This window comes from Miscanthus floridulus, chromosome 16 (assembly GCF_019320115.1).
Source record: "Miscanthus floridulus cultivar M001 chromosome 16, ASM1932011v1, whole genome shotgun sequence".
NCBI classification, from domain to species: domain Eukaryota; kingdom Viridiplantae; phylum Streptophyta; class Magnoliopsida; order Poales; family Poaceae; genus Miscanthus; species Miscanthus floridulus.
Genome location: NC_089595.1, coordinates 117,686,711 through 117,708,854, shown reverse-complemented (window position 1 = coordinate 117,708,854; position 22,144 = coordinate 117,686,711). Strand labels below are relative to the sequence as shown.

Here is a 22,144-nt window from a genome sequence, read left to right as displayed (position 1 = left end):
AAAAGGTTTGTTTATACTTTTAGGATGGAGAGATTGTATGACAACTTGATATATAGTGTGTAAATCTCGATGCAAATCATGGTACATTTGTAAGGATAATTTCAATGGTGACACCCTAGCTATCTATATATTGCATCCACGTTGGCATTTGCTTGTGTGAAGGGAGAAAGAAATTGGCTGTTAAACCCAAGGTGCTAAATAGAGCTACCAACATCCACACCCTCTCCCTACCATGTAGATCCATGCCAGTTTTTTGGATAGTATATATATTTTGTAGTGTATATGACAGATTCACCCCTTAGCAGTCGTTATTTGCCCTTTTTCTTGTCTCCAGTTTGTATCGTTCTCTTCCTGCTTTAGTCGTTATGTGAGAGTTTTCTTTTTCTATAATGAAAAATGTGCTCAGCATGTTATCCAGATTTCTTGAGGAAAAAACACACTCAGTCCTTAATTACTTGCTTATCGTAGCTAGAGGCATGTGGCCATTTGGGTGGCAACAGGCGAATTTCACTCATGAATTAGGTGACATTTGCTTTGATTCAATCACTTTGTATTGGCAGACATCCTTCTCTTCTGACTCGAGAGCACACTCCAATTGCTCTATCTGACCACATGTTTCACTAGTAATGGAAAGTGACAACACTACACCAAAGCATACACTACACATGATGGATCAGCAATGCAAAATTCACAACAGCTACTCTACTATGGCTTTCTTTGGGGCTAGAATTATCTATGCAGGTCTGAGTTATATGCTAGCTGGACTGCTCTCCAACTTGTGCTTTTTCCTGCGAGACAAACATAATATACCTTACATGTTAGAACATAGTAGAAAGAAATACACAACTAGCTGGAACAAAGAGCAAAGATTTCTAGCCTAGTCAGGACACCCACCTTCTCTGAAAATGGTTTTGCATCGGCTTAACAATATCGCCATTGTGCTTGCTACCTTTCTCTCCCTCCTCTTGAGGATCATGCTCAAGTGAACCATTTGTTGGACAGCCTGGAGACTGAGCACGGGGGAGGACACAACAGATAGCAAGATGTCAATTCGATATAACTCATGTAACACCAATTATTCTTTTTTATGTGTCCCACTATTTTTATCCAGATGGAGTGGATGGAAAGTGAGGGTGTCGGGTACCATAAAACGGGGTACCCCGAGCATACACCAAAAGGGTCACTTAAATCCCATCAACAACAAAGCTAGAGGGTAAGCCATGGGCTCATCACCAGCCCCATCCGAGCCCACCGGCTCTTCGCCTTGCCTCAGGCCTCGCACGGGAGGTCTTGGCGCCGCGACGCAATCTCCGCCTCGCGCGAGGCCTCTCATAGGAGGCCTCGGCAAGGAGCCCAATCTCTGTCTCGCCCGAGGCCCCGTGCGTACAGCCTTGAGTGAGATGGCTATTCTCCGTATCGCTCGAGGCTGGCTTGTTAATAACCCGTCGCTCCCACCTCGACTGGTCTTCCCGATAGTATGTCATGTCCCATTAATGCGTCAACCACTCCCGCAATCTCAGCCGGACGACGGCTCGACACCGTGGAGCAGTCGATAAGACAAGGAGTCACATCAATGCTATACTGGCTGGGATAAGGCGCAGCGGGGATTATCGACCACTGTGTTCTAGCGCTGTGCCCACGATCAGCGCCTGAACTGCACTGTGCCCCGTAACCCCCGCCTCGAGGACAATGCAGCATGGGAAATCTGGCCCGGGTCATCATCATCTCCGAACCAGTGGACCAGATCGACCGCTCCCTCCAGGCCTCGGCACTCTACGTCAGGGTCTCGACTATCTCGGGATTCACGTCTACCGAGACCCCCCACCGCAGTTCGGCCTCGGCGCCAACCGAGCCTCGACCTCACGCGCAGTCAATCCACAGCGACCCGCACGCTGACCGCCGCACCCGCTCTGAGGCAGCCCTGGAGCTCCCATGACGCACAGGATCGGATGTGACCAGCACGTCGCCTCAGCGCTCCAAGGATGGACCGCTCTGATGACCACACCACCACAGGAATAGGCTACAGGGCTCGGGCATGCCTCCTCTGTTCGCACGACGCCATATAGTTAGCACATGTACTACCCTTGTCCTCCCTTCAAACTATAAAAGGAAAGGACTTGGGCCATTTCTAGGGGGAAGATAGGCACTCACGAAGAACAACACCCTGTAACACGCACACTTCCCTACCGCCTGAGAGCAACGTCTCAAGCAGCCCACATCACTCCCTGCCAAGACCTGGGACTAGCTCCCTCTCTCACCTGGCTTGTAACCCCCTACTACAAGCACTTCGGTGCAAGGAATACAAGATTGATTTCTCAGACTGGACGTAGGGCACCAATTGCCTGAACCAGTATAAGCCTTGTGTCTCTTTGCATCACCATCTAGGATTGGGAACACGCAGCACAAATTCACTAGTTGGTTGAGGATCCCCCGGTCCAAAACACCGACAGTTGGCGCGCCAGGTAGGGGCCTCTACGTGTCAGTTTCGTCATCCCAACAAGTTCCGGATGGCAGACCCCGTACGACTGCTGCGTCTTGGCACGGTGGTCTGGTTTGGGAGCCTAGAGTTCATGTCTCTAGGACACGAGTACGACATGGTACTTCTCACACCCTGAGCCCCGCCTGCCGACGACGACGTCACGCACCGGTAGCCTAGGCGCAGGCGGTGCCCGGGCGGCCGCTCTCGCCGCGCTCACCGGGCACGACGCGAGCAGGATCACCCCGATGCTACGCGAACCTAGGGTGACTCACCGCTCTCTGTCGGTATCCTACGACCAGCTGTTGGCACAGGGTCCCTGGTTGGGGATCTGTCTAGCCTAAGCCTGGACAAGGGAAAAACGCCGGTGGCACCCGGTGACGCCCCGACATCAAGCTCCGCTCCACCACTCCCTGAGGAGCCAACACTGGCAGAGCAGAGCTTGGCGACGACACCATCTCCATACCCCTTTGGGCTGAGAAATGCCATTGTCACTTATGCTCACGCCTACGCTTCCACTCACGTGGATCTCTCAGGGCGCCGCCAGCGCTTCGTTCTCAACTTCGACACCACCGTGTCGACCCACACCCACACCGACTCCTCAGAGGAGGACGAGGCATGGGCTAGAGCGGATTTCTACGACCTCCACGACCGCAAAATCATGCGCTGCTTCTTGGCCGCAAGTGACTATTGCTTTGGCTACTCTGATTCTGACGATGAAGATACTTACGATCCCACTCGTGAGTGCCTCCACGTCGGACTTGGGATGCCAAGCATGGGCGATGAGGATGAGGGGGTAGGCAACCGCACTCCGCTTCATCAGGGAATGGGTGATGCCACGCCTTCACGCATTGTTCCACCAGTAGCATGGAACGAGAACCTTGCCCTCGGACAATTTCGACGCCCGGACCTGGAGCAGCTCCGTGAGCTTCAGGCCAAGGTCGAGCAAGATCGACTCCTTCTGCAACAGCTCCAAAACACTCTCGAGCAGGAGCAGCAGGGCCACGCTGATGGCGGAGGAACCCAACGATGGGCTCGCGACGTGCACCACCGCATCAACGACGATGAAGGGGACGATCGTCCCCCAATCTTCAATCGCACTAGCCAGAATGTCACGGCTACGATGATGCTAGTGCACGTGATGCCCGAGCCCTCCACCACGAAAGGGTGATAGGTTCGCGGTGAGCTCCGAGATCTCCTTGAGACCGCCGCGGTGCAACCGGCCGAGAGTTCCACCTCCCGGCGGCGCGGTGCCGTCTCAGACCTCCCCTCAGCACTGCATCGGCAGGATAGGGAGGCCTCGGTTCATCCTGAGCCCGCTCGGGCGCCAACAATCAACAGGGTCCCCTTGATCCATGACCGCCTCGACAACCGACACGAGGCTCAGGGCGACCACGAGGTGATCAGCCAACGACGGCGCCACAACAGTGAGGGGCCCGCTCGAGGCTACCATCTGCATCGAGGTGGCTGTTATGACAGTGAGGAAGACCGTAGTCCTTCTCCTGAACCACCTGGCCCATGGGTCTTCAGCAGAGCCATCCGCAACGCTTAGTTTCCAGCCTAGTTTCGCCAGCCATCCAACCTCACAAAGTATAGCAGTGAGACCAACCCCGAGCTCTGGCTTGCTGATTACCGCCTGGCTTGTCAGCTAGGCGGTGCGGACAATGACCTGCTCATCATCCGCAACCTCCCCTTGCTCTTGTCAGACTCAGCGCGAGCCTAGCTCGAGCACCTTTCTCCCTCTCAGATCCATGACTGGCGCGACTTGGTTTAGATCTTCGTCGGGAATTTCTAGGGCACATACGTGTGCCCTGAAAACTCCTGGGACCTTAAGAGCTATTGCCAAAAACCAGGCGAGTTTCTCCGAGACTTCATTCGGCGCTTCTCTAAACAGTGCACCGAGTTGCCTAGCGTCAGCGACTCAGAGATCGTCTAGGCTTTTCTCGCTGGCACCACCTGCCGAGACTTGGTCCGAGAATTAGGCCAGAACATGCCGCGCTCGGCTGCCGCGCTCCTCGACATCGCCACCAACTTCGCCTTAGGTGAAGAGGCTGTAGGGGCCATCTTCCCCGATAACGACACCAAGGGGAAGCGGAGGGATGAGGCCCCTGAGGCCTCGGTTCCCCGCCTCCCCAAAAGAAAGAAGAAGGATTGCTAGGGGAAGCGGGCCGTCCTCGAGGCCGATCTGGTCACGGCCACGGAACGCAAGAATCCCCGAGGCCCTAGGGGCCCCAGACCTTTCGATGACATGCTTAAGAAACCCTGCCCTTACCACCAAGGCCCGGTAAAGCACGCCCTCAAGGATTGCTCCATGCTGCGGCATTACTATGCCAGGCTCAAGCTCCCCGACGACGATGCCAAGCAGAAGGGCGTCGGTGACTGGGACGATGACAAGGACGACGAGTTCCCCGAGGTGCACAACACCTTCATGATCTTTGGCAGACCCTCGGTGTGCCTTACGGCGTGGCAGCGAAAGAGGGAACGCTGAGAGGTCTTCTCGGTCAAGGTGGCCACTCCTCGGTACCTCGACTGGTCTCGGGAGGCGATCACCTTTGATCGAGATGACCACCCCAACCATGTTCCGAATCCTAGGCAGTTCCCACTTTTTGTCGACCCGATCATCGGCAACACCTAACTCACCAAGGTGTTGATGGATGGAGGCAGCGGCCTCAATATCCTCTACGCCAACACCCTAGAGCTCTTGGAGATCGACCGGTCGAGGCTCTGAGGCGACGCCGCACCTTTCCACAGCATCGCGCCTGGGAAATGCACGTGACCCCTCGGGTGCACCGACCTTCCCGTCTGCTTCGGCACCCCCTCCAACTACCGCAAGGAGGTCCTTACCTTCGAGGTGGTCGGGTTTAGGGGAACCTACCACGCCATCCTGGGGCAGCCGTGCTACACCAAGTTCATGGTAGTCCCCAACTATACCTACCTCAAACTCAAGAGGCCAGGCCCCAGCGGTATCATCATGATTGAGTCCATGTACGAACATGCATACGACTATGACGTCGAGTGCATCGAGTACGCCGAGGCTCTCGCAGAGGCCGAGACCCTCATCGCCAACCTCGACCAACTCAGTGGTGAGGCGCCTGACTCCAAGCGTCATGCAGGGGCATTTGAGCCCGCAGAGGCCATCAAGCTCATCCCGGTCGACCCTGCCTGCCCCGACGACTGGGCGCTAAGGATCAGCGCCATCCTCGACATCAAATAGGAGGATGTGCTCATCAACTTCCTCCATGCAAATGCCGACATGTTCGCATGGAGTCCCTTGGACATGCCGGGCATACCGAGGGAGGTCGTTGAGCATGCCTTGGACATCCGAGCTGGCTCTAGACCGGTGAAGCAACGCCTACGCTGATTCGATGAGGAAAAGCGTAGGGCCATCGGCGAGGAGGTGCAGAAACTCTTAGCGGCCAGGTTCATCAAGGAAGTGTCCCACCCAGAGTGGTTGGCTAACCCTGTGTTAGTTAGGAAGAAAAATGGGAAATGGAGGATGTGTGTAGACTACACCGGTTTAAATTAAGCATGTCCAAAAGTCCCCTTCCCATTACCCCGAATCGATCAGATCGTTGACTCCACTGCGGGGTGCGAGACCCTGTCTTTCCTTGATGTGTATTCTGGTTACCATCAAATCAAGATGAAAGAGTCCGACCAGCTTGTGACTTCTTTCATCACCCCATTCGGCATGTACTACTATGTGACTATGCCTTTCGGCCTCAGAAACATGGGGGCCACGTACCAGCGGTGCATGACCTAGGTCTTTGGCAACCACATTGGGCGAACCGTCGAGGCCTATGTGGATGACATCATGGTCAAGTCCAGAAAGGCCGAGGATCTCATCAACGGCTTGAAGATAGCCTTCAAATGCCTTAGAGAGAAGGGCATCAAGCTCAATCCTGAGAAGTGTGTGTTCGGGGTCCTCCGAGGCATGCTCTTAGGATTCATAGTCTCGGAGCGTGGCATCGAAGCCAACCCAGAGAAGGTCTTGGCCGTAACCAGCATGGGACCAATCAGAGACCTCAAGGGAGTGTAGAGGGTCATGGGATGCCTTGCGGCCCTGAGCCGCTTCATCTCGCGCCTCGGCGAAAAGGGCTTGCCTCTGTATCGCCTCTTGAGAAAATCCGAACACTTTTTCTATACCCCTGAGGCCGAAGAAACCCTCGCCAAGCTAAAAGCACTGCTCACTAATCCTCCTGTCCTGGTACCCTCGGCCAGGGACGAGCCCTCTTACTCTACGTCACCGCAACGACCCAAGTGGTCAGCGCTGCCGTAGTAGTAGAAAGGCAGGAAGAGGGGCATGCTCTACCCACCGAATGACCTGTTTACTTCATCAGCGAAGTGCTCTCTGAGACCAAAACACGTTACCCCCACATCCAGAAGCTAGTCTACGCTGTAGTCCTGGCCTGGTGCAAGCTGCGTCACTACTTCGAGTCCCACCCAGTGACCGTGGTATCATCTTTCCCCTTGGGAGAGATAGTCCATAACCAGGAAGCCTCAGGTAGGATAGCCAAGTGGGCCGTCGAGCTTATGGGGGAAGCCTTGACTTTTGCGCCTCGAAAAGTGATTAAGTCTCAGGTCTTGGCTGATTTTGTGGCTGAGTGGACTGACACCCAATTACCACCTGCTCAAGTCTAGACAGAATGCTAGACCATGTACTTCGACGGGTCTCTGATGAAGACTGGGGCAGGCGCGGGTCTCCTCTTCGTCTCATCCCTTGGAGTACACATGCGCTACATGGTGCGGCTCCACTTCGCCACCTCCAACAACGTGGCCGAGTACGAGGCCCTCGTCAATGGCTTGCAAGTCGCCATTGAACTTGGGGTACGGCGTCGCAACGTCCGGGGTGACACGCAGCTCATCGTCGATCAAGTCATGAAGGAGTCAAACTGCCTCAACCCCAAAATGGAGGCTTACTGCAAGTTGGTACATCGCCTAGAAGACAAGTTCGACGGTCTCAAACTAAACCACATCACGCAGAAGTACAACGAGGCCACCGACGAACTGGCAAAGATGGCCTCGGCACGAGCTTTGGTCCCCCCGAACGTCTTTGCCAGGGACCTCCACAAACCTTCCATTGACTACACCTTGGTAACAGAGGAGGGCCCACCAGCCAAAACCACCACGGGGCTCGACGCCCCCTCCGCTGCTGAGACTCTCTCAATCAAGCCCGAGGTCATGGAAGTCAACACCGAGCCTCCACAGATCGACCAAGATGCGGACTGGCAAATCCTGTTCCTTGATTGGCTTGATCAGGGGGAGCTTCCTAGTGATAGGACTGAAGCCCGACGGCTTGCGCGCCAAGCTAAGACTTACGTCCTCTGCAATGATGAATTGTACAGGTGAAGTCCCTCCGGTGTCCTCCAATGATGCATCATCGCTGAGGCAGGCCGAGCCCTGCTTTGGGACTTGCACATAGGGGCCTGCGGGCACCATGTGGCGCCTCGAACGCTCGTGGGAAATGCTTTCTGCCAAGGGTTCTACTGGCTGACGGCGGTCGCCGACGCCACCAAGCTAGTACGCTCCTGCGAAGGATGCCAGTACTATGCTCGGCAGACACATCTCCTAGCCCTGGCCCTCCAAACCATCCCCATCACGTGGCCGTTCGCCGTATGGGGGCTCAACATGGTTGGGCCTCTGTAAAAGGCCCCTAGGGGCTACACCCATCTACTGGTATTAATCGATAAGTTCTCCAAATGGATCGAGGCTCGTCCGATCAATCGAATCAAATTCGAGCAAGCAGTGCTGTTCTTCACTGACATTATCCACAGGTTTGGGGTTCCTAACACCATCATCACCGACAACGGGACACAGTTCACCGGCAAAAAATTCTCGACGTTCTACGACGACCACCACATCCGTGTGGCCTGGTCGACCGTAGGACACCCAAGGACCAATGGCCAAGTAGAGCGTGCCAACGGCATGATCCTACAAGGCCTCAAGCCAAGAATTTACAACTGGTTGAAGAAGTTTGGCAAGAAATGGCTCACCAAACTCCCATCGGTCATCTGGAGCCTAAGGAATACTCCAAGCCGAGCCACGGGGTTCATGCCTTTCTTCCTAGTCTATGGGGCCGAGGCCATCCTCCCCACTAACTTGGAATATGGCTCTCCAAGGCTACAGGCCTATAACGAACAAAGTAACTGCACCCCTTGAGAGGACGCCCTCGACCAACTGGAGGAAGCCTGAGATGTCGCGCTGCTACACTCAGCTAAATACCAGCAAACCCTACGACGCTATCAGGCCCGGCGCATCTGGAGCCGAGACTTGAAGGTAGGCGACCTGGTGTTGAGGCTGGCGTAGAGCAACAAGGGTCGCCACAAGCTGACCCCGCCATGGGAAGGACCATACATCATCGCCCAAGTGCTGAAGCCCGGGACCTACAAGCTAGCCAACGAGAAGGGCCAAATCTTCACCAACGCTTGGAATATAGAACAACTACATCACTTTTACCCTTAAAATTCCAAGCATTGTATATATGTTTTTTCTCGGAATACAATTGAAAAACGTTCTTTAGTTCTTCTAATTTTTCGAGAACCCCCCCCCCCCCGAGCCCATTGTTGGTCTCAGCAATACGATGACACTATAAGGAAGACTCGGCTCTGCCTCCGTAGAACCAAATCTCCCTCGGGGGCTAGATGGGGGATTCCCCCTAAGTCCCATGCACCATTTTTAGTCGTTTTTTGATAAAATTCCTACGCCAAACCCCCTAGTACGCTCTGACAAATCAGTTGTGAAAAACCCAAGGACCGAAAGCCTGTCTTAGGGCCAGAAGGCCGGTAGAGTCACAAGACGGCCTAAGCCTCCGAGCTACGACGCTCCCTCACCACCTTCTGCCCGGTGGATGGCTTAGGCTCCAAGAGGGTTTTTTTGCAAAGAAATCTGATCAGAGACAACAAGAGGGCAGAGGCTCGGAGATACAAGACAAGCGATTAAAGAAACATGAGTACTTTAAAAAGAAAGGCCTTGACGGCCACAAGCGTTACGATACAAATTTAATTCCTACTCTATTTACATGGCCGCTTGGGCCTAGGTCAAGGCTCAGGACCTCCGACATCAGCAGACGGTGGGGGAGGGACCACCTCCTCTTCAAACAACGTTGCCAGCGTGGTGCCAGGGCCTTCTGCCTCCTCCAATAGCTTCGTCACCACCTCGTCGGCCTCATCATCATCATTGGGCAAGACGTAGCCATCGCTGATGGCTTGAAGGTCAACACCAACGTAGTGCGAGGCGATGACGGCCAGTGCACGCTTGACGCCCATATGTAGCCCTCCTCGGAGCCGCTCACACACTTGACCGCTCAGCGCAATCAGACGGCTCCCAAGGGAGCTGCCTGACTGAACCCCCTCGACCACCAGGGCCTCACAAGCGGCACAGGCGGCACCCTTCAGCGCGTCGTGCTCCTTGATCTCGATCTCGAGCACCGTCTACACCACGACGGAAACCTCAGCCGCCTAGGTGACCTCCGCCTCCGACTCTGCACCACAGAAAACAGAATGGGGTTGAGCGAGGGAAAAAACAAGCTAAATAGGGATGGAAGCCTACGGAACTCACCCTTGGCCTTAAGCTCCCAGTGTCGGGCCTCGACCCGAAAGGCCTCGGCTTTCTCCTTTAGGCACTGAGCCTTGACTCTAGAAGCCTCGGCCGCCCTGGAAGCTTCACTCCCCAGCTCTGCGTCACACCAGGAAGTTAGGGAGCAAACATAAGGAAAAGAAAATAAAACGAGGGGACTAGGACTCACCCTTGGCCTTTCCCCTCCAAACCATAGCCTCGGTTTGCGAGGCCTCAGCCGCTGCAAGGGCCTCATCCAAAGCGCCTTTTGTTAGCTAGTACACACTCTGTTCCACTCCCAGTTGCCCAGCAAGAGCCTTACCTGAGGCCATGGCTTCTTCGGCCCGAGACCTAAAGGCATCCCGATCATTGGCCACGCGGGTGAGCTCCTCCTCCAACTCCTTGACCCACGCTGCTAGAGGGGCGAGCTGCTCTTGAGCCGTGGCTACCTCGACCTTTGTGTTGGCACAACGAAGGCGGAGGTCCTCCACCTCTGCGCTCCACGTCGATAGGAGCTCGTTGGCACCTGCAAGAAGGCCCTTCTGCCATTGAAGCTGGTCCCAGACGTCCCTCTCCTGCCGGAGAAAGACTGACTTACTAAGAGACCGGGTCTCGAGCTCCTGGGGGAAACAGAATAGGGGTCACTCCCTACAAAGAAAACTCAGAAAAAGACCACCACATGAGAGAAGAAAGCACGAACCTGGGCGACTCCGGGCAGATCGTTGGCCACCACGGACAGTGTCGTCCGTAATGATCGCTCCGCCAGCTAGCGGTACTGCTCAAACGTGTCCCAGCGGCTGCCCTCAGCCGTGTCCTTGAGGGCAAATAGGGGCTCAGTCCTAGGGTCGTCTTGGCTCTACCACAGGACACACGGGTGTTCCCACCCATGGGGCTCGGGTCGTACTCGCGCGAGGGCCAAGCTTCACTCACCCGGGGTTAGAACCGGTTGTTCCATGACACCGGCCACCTCGGCGCTAGCCATCTCCTGCACCTAGGAAGTATCGTCAGAGGAGATCGGAAGGACCTCCACCTCTCGAGCGCTTTCTCGCAACAACAGCAGGCCTTGAACCAAGGGTGCCACCGAGGCCTCCACCGCCCTCATCTCCACTTCCTGGGCTAGCGGCCTCACCACAATCACGTCAGCCTTGGTGGTCCTAGGGGCTCTGGCCTCTGCCATCGTGGCCTCGGTGGTCTCGGGGGCTCCGGCCTCCGCCATCGTGGCCTCGGCGGTCGTGAGGGCTCCGGTGCCCGCCGCAGCGGCCTTGATGGTCCCGGGCGCTGCAGCCTCCATCGCCCTGGCCTGTGAAACCCCAGGGACCTTGGTCCCGGTGGTCTTGGTAGCCAAGGGAACCTCGGCCGCATCTGACCCATGGGCCTTGCCATCGCGGGGCAGAGGCGCTCCCTCCCCCTCCTATGTTAGGGCCACCTCGGTAGCCCCTCCTTGGGTGGCCGGCTCCTTTGGGTCAGCCCTCGCCGATGTCGCACCACGTTGTAGGGCGGCTTGTGCCTCCGCCACCCAGTGGGCGGTGGAGCTGGGGTTAACCTTGAGCACTTTAAGGTGCGCCAAGGTAGGAGCCTCCACAGGTCGCTTCCGGCTAAGGACAAAACGTTTATAGGGTCAGCACAAGACAAAAGAACAAACGGAAAGCACTACAACCCCACCAAAAATACACCTACCTCGAGCGGGGCGGCAACCGCTTCGCCACGGCGACCCTTGTTCGCAAAGGCGGTGGCGGCGGTAGAGGCATGGCCTCCGTGTCCATCAGCGCCGGTTGGTCCTCAACGGACCCTAACGCCCCCTCAGTCCTCTGTGGGGGCAGTTGCGTCGCCTTCGCCGCCACTTGCTCTACCGCTGCCCCCAAGCCCACCGGGCTGACAGTGCGTTTGCCCAACGCCCGTGCCTCGGGCATGTCGGCCTCGGTCCTGGAGCGGGCAATTGCTGACCCTGGGTCAGCTCCTCCTCCTCCTCCCGAGAGTGCCGGACTGCTTGCCAACACCCCAGGCACCACCTCCCCTATGTCAGGGAGATGGTCCAGGGGACCTCGCCCCATCTCGTCCTTGTCATCCCCGTCCGAGGCATCCGTCGATATCGACAACGACCGGGATTCCTCCAATGGGAGGCCATCCTTCCTTTGCTACCGGCGGCGCTTATCTAGTTCCTCGCGTGTGAGGATCTTCTTCGTGCATTTCGCCGCCTTGGTGTCTTTCTACTTTTTATGCGCCTCGGCGTGTGCCCGGTTGATCGCCCGCCGCCTCGGGTCCTCGAGAACGGGCGGTAGAGAGGCGCACACGTCCCTCATCCCTTGCAGGAATGGCGAACGCGCATAAGGGAACGAGAAGTAAGGAGAAATGGAGGAGGCTTGGGGGCTATGGTGGCGCATGACTTACCTACGAGAGGAACCCCCACGACAGGCACATCGCGATGGGGGTTAGGTTGCCGCCCCTCAGCTTTGGCTCCACTGTCTCCCTCACCCGACGAAGAATTTCCTCATCAGAAAGGGCGGAGGAGGACATCCGGATGCCCTCATTGGGCTCACCCGGCCTCATCTCGAACAGGCGCCACCGCTGAGCCATCAGCGGCAGCACCCTCCGGCGGTGGAAGGCAGCCACGACCATAGCCGCGGTAAGGCCACGGCCCTGTAGCCTCTCCAGCCCCTCTAGAAGCGGCTGCAGCTTGGGCTGATCCTTCCTCGGGACGCCGTACTTCCACCTCTCCGGGTAGCTCCCCACAATCCGCCTAGTGTAGGGGGGAGTCCTCCATCGTCGTTGCGAAGATAGAACCAGCTCGTGTACCATCGACGATTGGATGACGCGAGCTAGGCCAGGATGTAGAGGTGCTGGCGGTCCTGGCGCACTTGGAGAGTGCAGCCGCCGGCCCTTGTCGCTTTCCTTATTCCCGACATGCCCATCGGCTTAGTGGTATGCCCCGCCCGGAAGAGATGGAGCCACAACTCCCAATGGGGAGCAATCCCCAAGTACCCCTCACAGACAGCGACGAAGATGGCCGCCTGTGCGATGGAGTTGGGGTTGAAGTTGTGGAGCTCCACGCCATAGTAGTGCGGGAGCGCCCGCATGAACCAATCCGCCGGGATGCCGAGGCCACGCTCGTGAAAAGAGACAAAGCTCACGACATAACCGTCGCGAGGCCTTGGCTCCGGCTTGCCCGATGGAGCGATCCACTCTGGCCTGTTGGGGTCCATCACCGGACGAAGGAGTCCACCGTCGACGAGCGACTGAAGCATCTCCGCGGTGACGTCAGATGGATCCCAAGGGTCCGCCTCGATGACAACAATGTCGCCGGCCATGGATGCGGTGGAGGGATCAAATACGGCGGTGAGTTTCTCTCTCTCTCTCTTTATTTCTCGCTCTCTCCCTGGCTCGCTCTTCTCCCTTCTTCTTCCCAGCACCCGCTGCTCTAGCGACGGCTCGATGGGGGCAGAGCTAACGCAGGCAAGGTAAGGTGGGGAGGGGTGAGGCTCTTTGCGTATTTATGCAGGGTGAAGGCAAAACGGATGGGCGATGAAATCGGGGAAGTTTCCCCTGGATCCGGCGCGGTTAACCCCGATCCAATTTTACCACCCACGCGCCCACCTTTTTCTCATTAATTGCGGGAATAGTTGCGTCCCATCCGCTGACACCACGTCACGCCCGACCGCTGTGGCGGCAGGCGTCATTCCGTCTCCCCAGAAAACTGCCTCAAAAGGCGCGCCAGCCATTGTCGAGCCGATGGGGAAGATATTCCCCCCGCCCTATTCCTTTTAGATGAAGGAACTAGGCGCAAAGCCTATTACGGTCCAGGGGTTCGAAGGCTGGGCCCCTAAGGTTTCGACAGCCGCCCTAGGACAACAGAGTCAGGGATGACCGCGGGCAAGCCCACACGGGGCTGAGGCCCAAGCAAGCGAAACGCTTGGGACGCCCTAAGTCGTGTCCGAGACCGGCAGGGAGGTCTCTGAATGGGATCCCACCGTAGGGAGGCGCCAAGCCACCGAGGCCCAGCGAACGGCCTCGGCACCCACTAGAGAAACCCTCTGGTATTCTTGGAGTGTGTCTCTAGACCACTAGCCGTCCCCTAGCGAACGGGGCACGGGCCTCCACTCAGACTTACCCGATAACAGCTCACCGGAAGTGCCAACGCTCGTGCCCACCGAGGGTAGCCTGGCACATTCCACCCCTCCTTCTGAGTGAAAAGGAAGCGTGAGGGTCGTACAAAAAGCCAGGGGAACCCCTGACGGACCTCTTGCTCCATGCAGAGGCTAGGGGGCTCTTCCTGCGACCTTGCCAAGACCTAGCGACCCCGGCTCGCACTCGAGGGGGCTCGGCAAAACAACCCCTCCTTCCGAGCGAAAAGGAAGCACGAGGGTCGTACAAAAAGTCAGGGGAGCTCTCGACGGCCCTCTCGCTTTGTGCAGAGGCTAGGGAGCCCTTCCTACAGATATGTCAAGACCCTGCAACCCAGGCTCATGCCCAAAGGGGCCTCGGCAGATAAACCCTCACGTGCGAGGGCATACAAAAAGCTAGGGGAACTCCCAACGGCCTTCTCGCTCCATGAAGAGGCTAGGGGGCTCTTCCTGCAACCTTGCCGAGACCCAGCGGCTCTGGCTTGCACCCGAATGGGCTCGGCAAACAACCCCTCCATCTGAACGAAAAGGATATGTGAGGGTCGAACAAAAAAGCCAGGGGACCCCTGACCGCCATCTCGCTCCGGGCGGAGGCTCGGGGGCTCCTTCTGCACCCAAGACAAAGACAAACGACCTAAGCCCACGCTGGAAGTTTTGTTACAAATACGATAAAGGGCACCGAGCCCGTTACGGTCCAGGGGTTCAAAGGCTGGGCCCCCTGAGGTTTCGACAGCCGCCCTAGGGCAACAGAGTCAGGGACGACTATGGGCGAGCCCACGAATGGCCGAGGCCCGAGCAAGCAATTGCTCGGGGCGTCCTAAGTCATGTCCGAGACCGACAGGGAGGTCTCCGAATGGGATCCCACCGTAGGGAGGCACCGAGCCACCGGGGCCCAGCGAATGGCCTCGGCACCCACCAGAGAAACCCTCAGGTACCCTTGGAGTGCGTCTCCGGACCACTAGCCATCCCCTAGTGAACGGGGCGTGGGCCTCCACTCGGACTTACCCGATAACAGCTCACCGGAAGTGCCACCGCTCGTGCCCACCGAGGGTAGCCTGGCATATTCCACCCCTCCTTCCGAGCGAAAAGGAAGTGTGAGGGTCGCACAAAAAATCAGGGGCACCCCTGACCGCCCTCTTGCTTCGTGCAGAGGCTCGGGGGCTCTCCCTGTGACTTTGCCGAAACCCCGCGACCCGAACTCGCACTTGTGGGCTCGGCAAATACGATAAAAACTCCTCACTCAAAACACGAAAAAAGCCCCTAGAGGAGTAAAATCCACTCCTCTAGGGCCTCGGGGGCTACACCCGGCGGGTGCGCTCGCGTGCACCCACTGAAACCTCAAGAAGCGAGACACAATCCCTACAGAGGCCGCTGCAAGCCAAATCTCGACAAACCCTTAGGGAGAGTGCACGCACTCCCCCTAAAGCTCGGGGGCTACTGTCGGGTACCATAAAACGGGGTACCCCGAGCGTACACCAAAAGGGTCACTTAAATCACATCAACAACAAAGCTAGAGGGTAAGCCATGGGCTCATCACCAGCCCCGTCCGAGCCCACCGGCTCTCCGCCTCGCCTCAGGCCTCGCACGGGAGGTCTCGGCGCCCCGACGCAATCTCCGCCTCGCGCGAGGCCTCTCACGGGAGGCATCGGCAAGGAGCCCAATCTCCGTCTCGCCCGAGGCCCCGTGCGTACAGCCTCGAGTGAGACAGCTATTCTCCGTATCGCTCGAGGCTGGCTTGTCAATAACCTGTTGCTCCCGCCTCGACCGGTCTTCCCGACAGCATGTCACGTCCCATTAATACGTCAACCACTCCCGCAATCTCAGCCGAACGACGGCTCGACACCATGCAGCGGCCGACAAGACAAGGAGTCACATCAACGCCATACCGGCTGGGATAAGGCGCAGCGGGGATTACCGGCCACTGTGTTCTGGCACTGTGCCCACGATCAGCGCCTGAACTGCACTGTGCCTCGTAACCCCCGCCCCGAGGACAACGCAACATGGGAAATCTGGCCCGGGTCATCATCGTCTCCGAACCAGTGTACCAGATCGACCGCTCCCTCCGGGCCTCGGCACTCTACGTCAGGGTCTCGACTATCTTGGGATTCACGTCTGCCGAGACCCCCCACCGCGGTTCGGCATCGGTGCCAATCGAGCCTCGACCTCACGCGCAGTCAATCCACAGCGACCCGCACGCTGACCGCCGCGCCCGCTCCGAGGCAGCCCTGGAGCTCCCATGACGCACAGGATCGGATGTGACCAGCACGTTGCCCCAGCGCTCCAAGGACGGACCGCTCCGACGACCACACCGCCACAGGAACAGGCTACAGGGCTCAGATACGCCGCCTCTGTTCACACGACGCCGTATAGTTAGCACATGTACTACCCTTGTCCTCCCTTCAAACTATAAAAAGAAAGGACTTGGGCCATTTCTAGGGGGGAGACAGGCACTCACGAAGAACAACACCCTGTAACACGCACACTTCCCTGCCGCCTGAGAGCAACGTCTCAAGCAGCCCACATCACTCCCCGCCGAGACCTGGGACTAGCTCCCTCTCTCACATGGCTTGTAACCCCCTACTACAAGCACTTCGGTGCAAGGAATACAAGATCGATTTCTCAGACTGGACGTAGGGCACCAATTGCCTGAACCAGTATAAGCCTTGTGTCTCTTTGCATCACCATCCGGGATTAGGAACACGCAGCACAAATTCACTAGTTGGTTGAGGATCTCCCGGTCCAAAACATCGACAGAGGGTTAGACATGTTTCAGGCTGAATTTGACAGACATCAGAAGCATATTGATGGTAACTAACAGAAAGGATTTGAAACTTACAGTTCTCGTGTTTTGATGGCAAGATAAATCTTTGCCTGCGGCCGGTCTTCTCACTTCCTCATGGGTCTGAAGAATCGAGTTGTCAGCAACTGGACAAATTTTACAGAGCTGGAAGAACAGATTAACTGGATCAGGTAAGTGGAAGCTTTAATGTGACCAGGCATGTGCAATGGGTTTACTAACATTTAAGCACTAAGCAAGGTAGTCACTAGTCAGCATCTCTAATGTGCATCACACGCTAAATTTGGATTACCTGCTTGATAATTCGGTCTATCACCTCATTCAGAGTAAAAAGTACATGGGATCTCGGCCCAAGGATTGTCAGGCAGTACTTCTCAAAGTTGGAACTGTTAGTAAAGCCCGTTATTAGGTTAAAGAGCTCCACCTTAAATCTACAGCAATCAACGGAAAAAGAAAAGTGAAGTTAGAACCAACTGTTACATTACAAGTCATGAATAATTATGCTCAGATGCATACGGTAATAATCCTGGACATTACCCTGCATATAAATCACAGGTGTGTGAACCTCTCTTGGAAGCTTCCGCCGAAAGATTCTTTGCTACTAATAGCCTCTCATACAAAATCTGTCATACAGGAAAAATTAATAAATTGTAGTGCCAACAATTATAAAGGTTGGACAGTTTTGTCCAACACAATCTTTATTCCTTCATAACATAGACACTAGTATTGGCATTGAGCTTGCCAACACAAATAAAATCATGGTCCATTTAACAAGGTAAATGCTGAAATACCTGGTGAAGCCTTAAGAGCACAACCAGAGAACAACAAGGTATGCTGCCTTTCACATCATACAGTTCAGCTGTTCTTTTGGAATATGCTGATTTGCCCATTTCAATGTTGTAGCCTTCTCTTGATTCATAGTGCACTTCAGATTTATTACTGTGGTCACAATTACTATGGCCTGGGCACTGAGAACTTAACCCAGCCCCATTGGGAGCAGCAACATCACAACTTGCTGCTACGTTCCCATGTCCAAGCATGGATCCAAACTGGATGTTTCCTACAACAGGTATGAACTCACCATCCTCAATCTCAGTCTGACAAGCGTCAAGTATAGAAGCAGACTTATTGGACGTATTTAGAAGATATCCACCTCTCTGAAATGAAAAGTAACAGAAACCAAGTTATCTTTACTCCACAAGCGCAGTGAAGTGTCCCTGTGGGGTAAAAATTCGTTCTGCGTGTTTGAATTCAAATGAATCTGAAAGAACATAGTATTATATATACATGCGCATACCTTTGAAGATAAAGAATAATTATTAGCAAGCGAAGAGTCAGGGATACTCCTGAGAAAAGTTTTGCTGAGACCACAATGTTCACAAGCTTCTTTTGGAGCCACAGTACCATTCGATTCTTGTAATTGATAACTAATAGAAACAAATGGCTGAACTAATGTTGTCCAAATCATCATCAGCTTCTGTTCAGAAGGACAACTTTTGCATGCATAACGAACCATCCTGTCTATGTCCTTGTGGATATGAAGATTAATATCTTTAAATACATTTTCCGAGATCAAAGTTGATTGATTGTTGCAAGCAGAAAGATGTTTATCCCCATTGTTCAGCCTTGCCATGTTGATTTCTCTAGCTTCAGCAAGCAACGCTGCAATTGAAATGCAGATGAGAACATTGAATATTAAAAATATTTAAAACTTTGATGACTCAATGCAACTCAGATTCAGCATAACGTAATACTAATCATATGTATCTTGTTGAGTTGGACATTGACAATACCTTTTGGGCTCATCCTCCTTTTGTCCAATTGTTTGAAGGAAGAGCTGCGATGATCAAGCGATCTGTAGTAATTATTGGCAATAATATTTGAGCATGTTTTATTCAAAGATGACTGTGCCTCTTTCAAATCTTCTATCTTCTGGTTTAAACGAGACTGTAGAATAACAAGAGCCATACTGGTATCAATTTTCTCTGACAGAGCATCAAGCATGTCGAGGCCATGTTCATCATAATTGTTCAATGCATCTCCTATGTAAGGCTTTGCACAGAACAAAAACAAAGGAAAAGAAACAACAGTTAGTCAATTTGAAGAAAAAAACTTGACTCCAAATATTCTGCATGATATAACACTTTTACGAGTTAGATGCTCTTGAATTTTCATATCTTTGTCAACATAGTCTTGCAGATTTCTAATAAAGTCAGCAGTTGCTGTGTAGCGTTGCAAAAGCATGTCACTCTCGAACCTAATAAGAAAAATAACACCATTATGTAAAGAGGGGACATCATAAGACCATTGACCATTCACTATTCCGGTGAGCAAGCAAAATGCCACCTATATGAAATAGTTGATAAAAGACACACTGAAGCAGATGAACAATTGGTTACTTACATGTCATCTTCACATTTGAAAATATTTTCTTCATAATGATTTTTAGTTCTGAACTTAAAGCAGTCCTCACTCCCTGAGGTAGAAGAAACCAACATGTCGTTAAATATGAACTGTCCCAGCTCAGTGCTGTAGCTTGTTTTTAGAGTTAAACACTGCATTGAGAATGATCAAGTAAGAATTGGTTGTCAATGGGTTGAAATGGGGAGATGGGAATAGTATGAATTTATAGGAATTTACATTCTTCGGTAATAGGGAGTAGCTAGTAGAGTAGCGTGTGAACATATCCGGGTTTAAACACTGCATTGAGAATGATCAGGTATGAATTTATAGGAATTTACATTCTTCGGTAATAGGGAGTAGCTAGTAGAGTAGCGTGTGAACATTCCCTTGACGAACTCCAGCATGGTAAGGGATCAATCTTGTCTCCATCATTCTCTTCTGCATGAAGTGATTCTCCATTACCTATCAGAGATAAGCAAACAGAGTTTCAATGCAATGGGTATGCTTATAAGTGAAAACTACACAAAGCATTAAGTTTCTAGTATAACATATGCTTCTATTGACACAGTAGAACATATATGTATGTATAACAGAACTGCCCCCACCTTCAGAAAACACATAAACTTCTCGGAAATATTCATTGTGTGATATTAGCATGTCCTATTTATGTTTTTATTGGAAATTAGGGATACAAATCAAAATTTTAACACATGAGAAAACTGGCACACCTCTTGTAGATGTTTGCAAGAAGTCGGAGATCCACAGAGTACCTGTTGCTTCATTACCATCCAAGCTATGATTTGCGCTATGATTTTCATCTGGAGTAATGCATAAAACCTGCTGCGCAGGAAAATTTAGAAATTGATGTCATCCAAGCTCAGAAGAAAAGAAAAATGATACGATTTGTTAAGGGAAAAAAAGAGTTTTATGTTCTGTTGGTTGGTGAACAACGCACCAATACATGATGAAAAACAAAGAATCTATGAGCCATGGGGGCTTCCGCTAAGCCCCATGTGGTCTGGAACACATAGCAAATAGTGAGAGATGCAATGCATTACCTTGCTAATACTAATATTTGGACTTCTGCAAGGTTGCTCATTCGATAGAGGTGGACGCAAATAAGTTTCAAAGGTTTGAAATAATTCTGGACAGTGGCACATATATTTCTTTACCTACAAAGACAAATGGTTGTAAAATGACTGTCCAATTGTTCTCGACAAACCACCAAGAAAAACAAACACCTTTAGGTAAGTCTCCTGCTCATTGATCTTTTTTGTCATCGACTCAAACAAGGTGACCAAAAAATCTCCGTAATCTTCATTAGATATAGATGATTACGCCTGCAAACACAAAATAAGCAAATTATGCATCAAGTAAAAACAGCCACGGACACCAAGCCATAATAATAACTCAAACAAGGAGCAGACGCTTAACCTTCACCGTGTTCATGAAAGAGAGTGCACGATGTAAAGAAGGGTGGTCATCCTTGGAGGGATCACCCGATTCGACAAGGTGACGGAAGCCTTCTAGGACGCGAGTTTGGCCAACAAACACTTGAGATAGAATTTCTTCGCATTTTTGCACTGTGATTCCACCTTCAGGATTTGAACTGCAGCAGAAGAGAAGAACATATATAACCAGGAACAAAAAGGATGACTCGGAGAGTGCAGGTATACCATACGCCTATACCTTTGTTCAACAATCTCCCGTGCTGCCTTGACGAGCTCCTTGTAAGCATTCTCGCTCAGTTTGGCCTTAGCAAACATGACGAACCCCACAACCTCCTGGCCATGCCGCTCAAGCAGCCTATATAGCCGTTCTTCACCACCGGCTTCCTCCATCGTCCTCAGGCAACCTACCGCTGCAGCAAATACGCAAATACCTGCGCTGCACAAAAATCCTGATTAATGCGGTAAGGTCGAGGAGCACTATACCTTCCGTCCCTGTCGATACGGGACCCATAGGATACCCCATAAAGGAGAGAGAAGATCTAGTCTAACTAGGATTCTTCCCTTGTAATCCTAGTAGTAGTACTATTCAGTAATCCTACTAGTAACTCTCATTATAAACCGACTAGGACTCTGCCCTCCTGACTATATAAAGGAGGGCAAGGCTCTTGGACAAAGAGGAACGACAATTGTACAAGACAACACTTGACAATCAATCCAACGCAAAGGCTAACGCCGACTGGACGTAGAGCTATTACTCGATCCACGATCGAGGGCCTGAACCAGGATAAATCGACTGTCTCTTGCGTTAACCGTCGAGTTCAGCACACGCCGAAGCCCGAACATACTGCCCCGGGACCCCCGTGGCAGGCTATCGGTGGTAAAACATCGACAGCTGGCGCGTCAGGTAGGGGCTTTCGGCGACTTTGCATTCGAGAGCTCGATGGACCTCGATAACATGATCTTCCCGACGGGATCAACTTTCATCTTCGGCTCATGGATCTGCGAGGCGGACAACTACGGCAGGCTTCAAGGCCATCTCCTCAAAGATCCGGATCATCATGAAGAATTTCCTATTTCGACAACTACGACGGATCAGCTCACCAGAAGATTCGCGCAGCTCATAATATCCGATTCGAATAAGATTTCACGGCTACGCGCATCCGACTCGAATTCAAGCTCCGTGTCCAAGGTGAAGTCTTATTCGAGTGCTTTCAAGAAACCGAGTTCTTTTTTGGCAGGATTCCAGAGCACAACCCAAAACAACTCGGATTACCCTCAGAGTTCTTTCGAAAAGTCGAGTTCTTTTCCATTTGGGCTCGACAGCACGGCAAAATCCTATCAGGAACAA

The 22,144-nt window shown here is 53.3% G+C and overlaps 1 pseudogene; it reads right to left on the bottom strand.

The window, feature by feature from the left end:
• Positions 1 to 431: 431 nt before the first annotated feature.
• Positions 432 to 21,256, bottom strand: LOC136512720 (paired amphipathic helix protein Sin3-like 3; annotated as a pseudogene).
• Between the last annotated feature and the right edge of the window lie 888 nt (positions 21,257 to 22,144).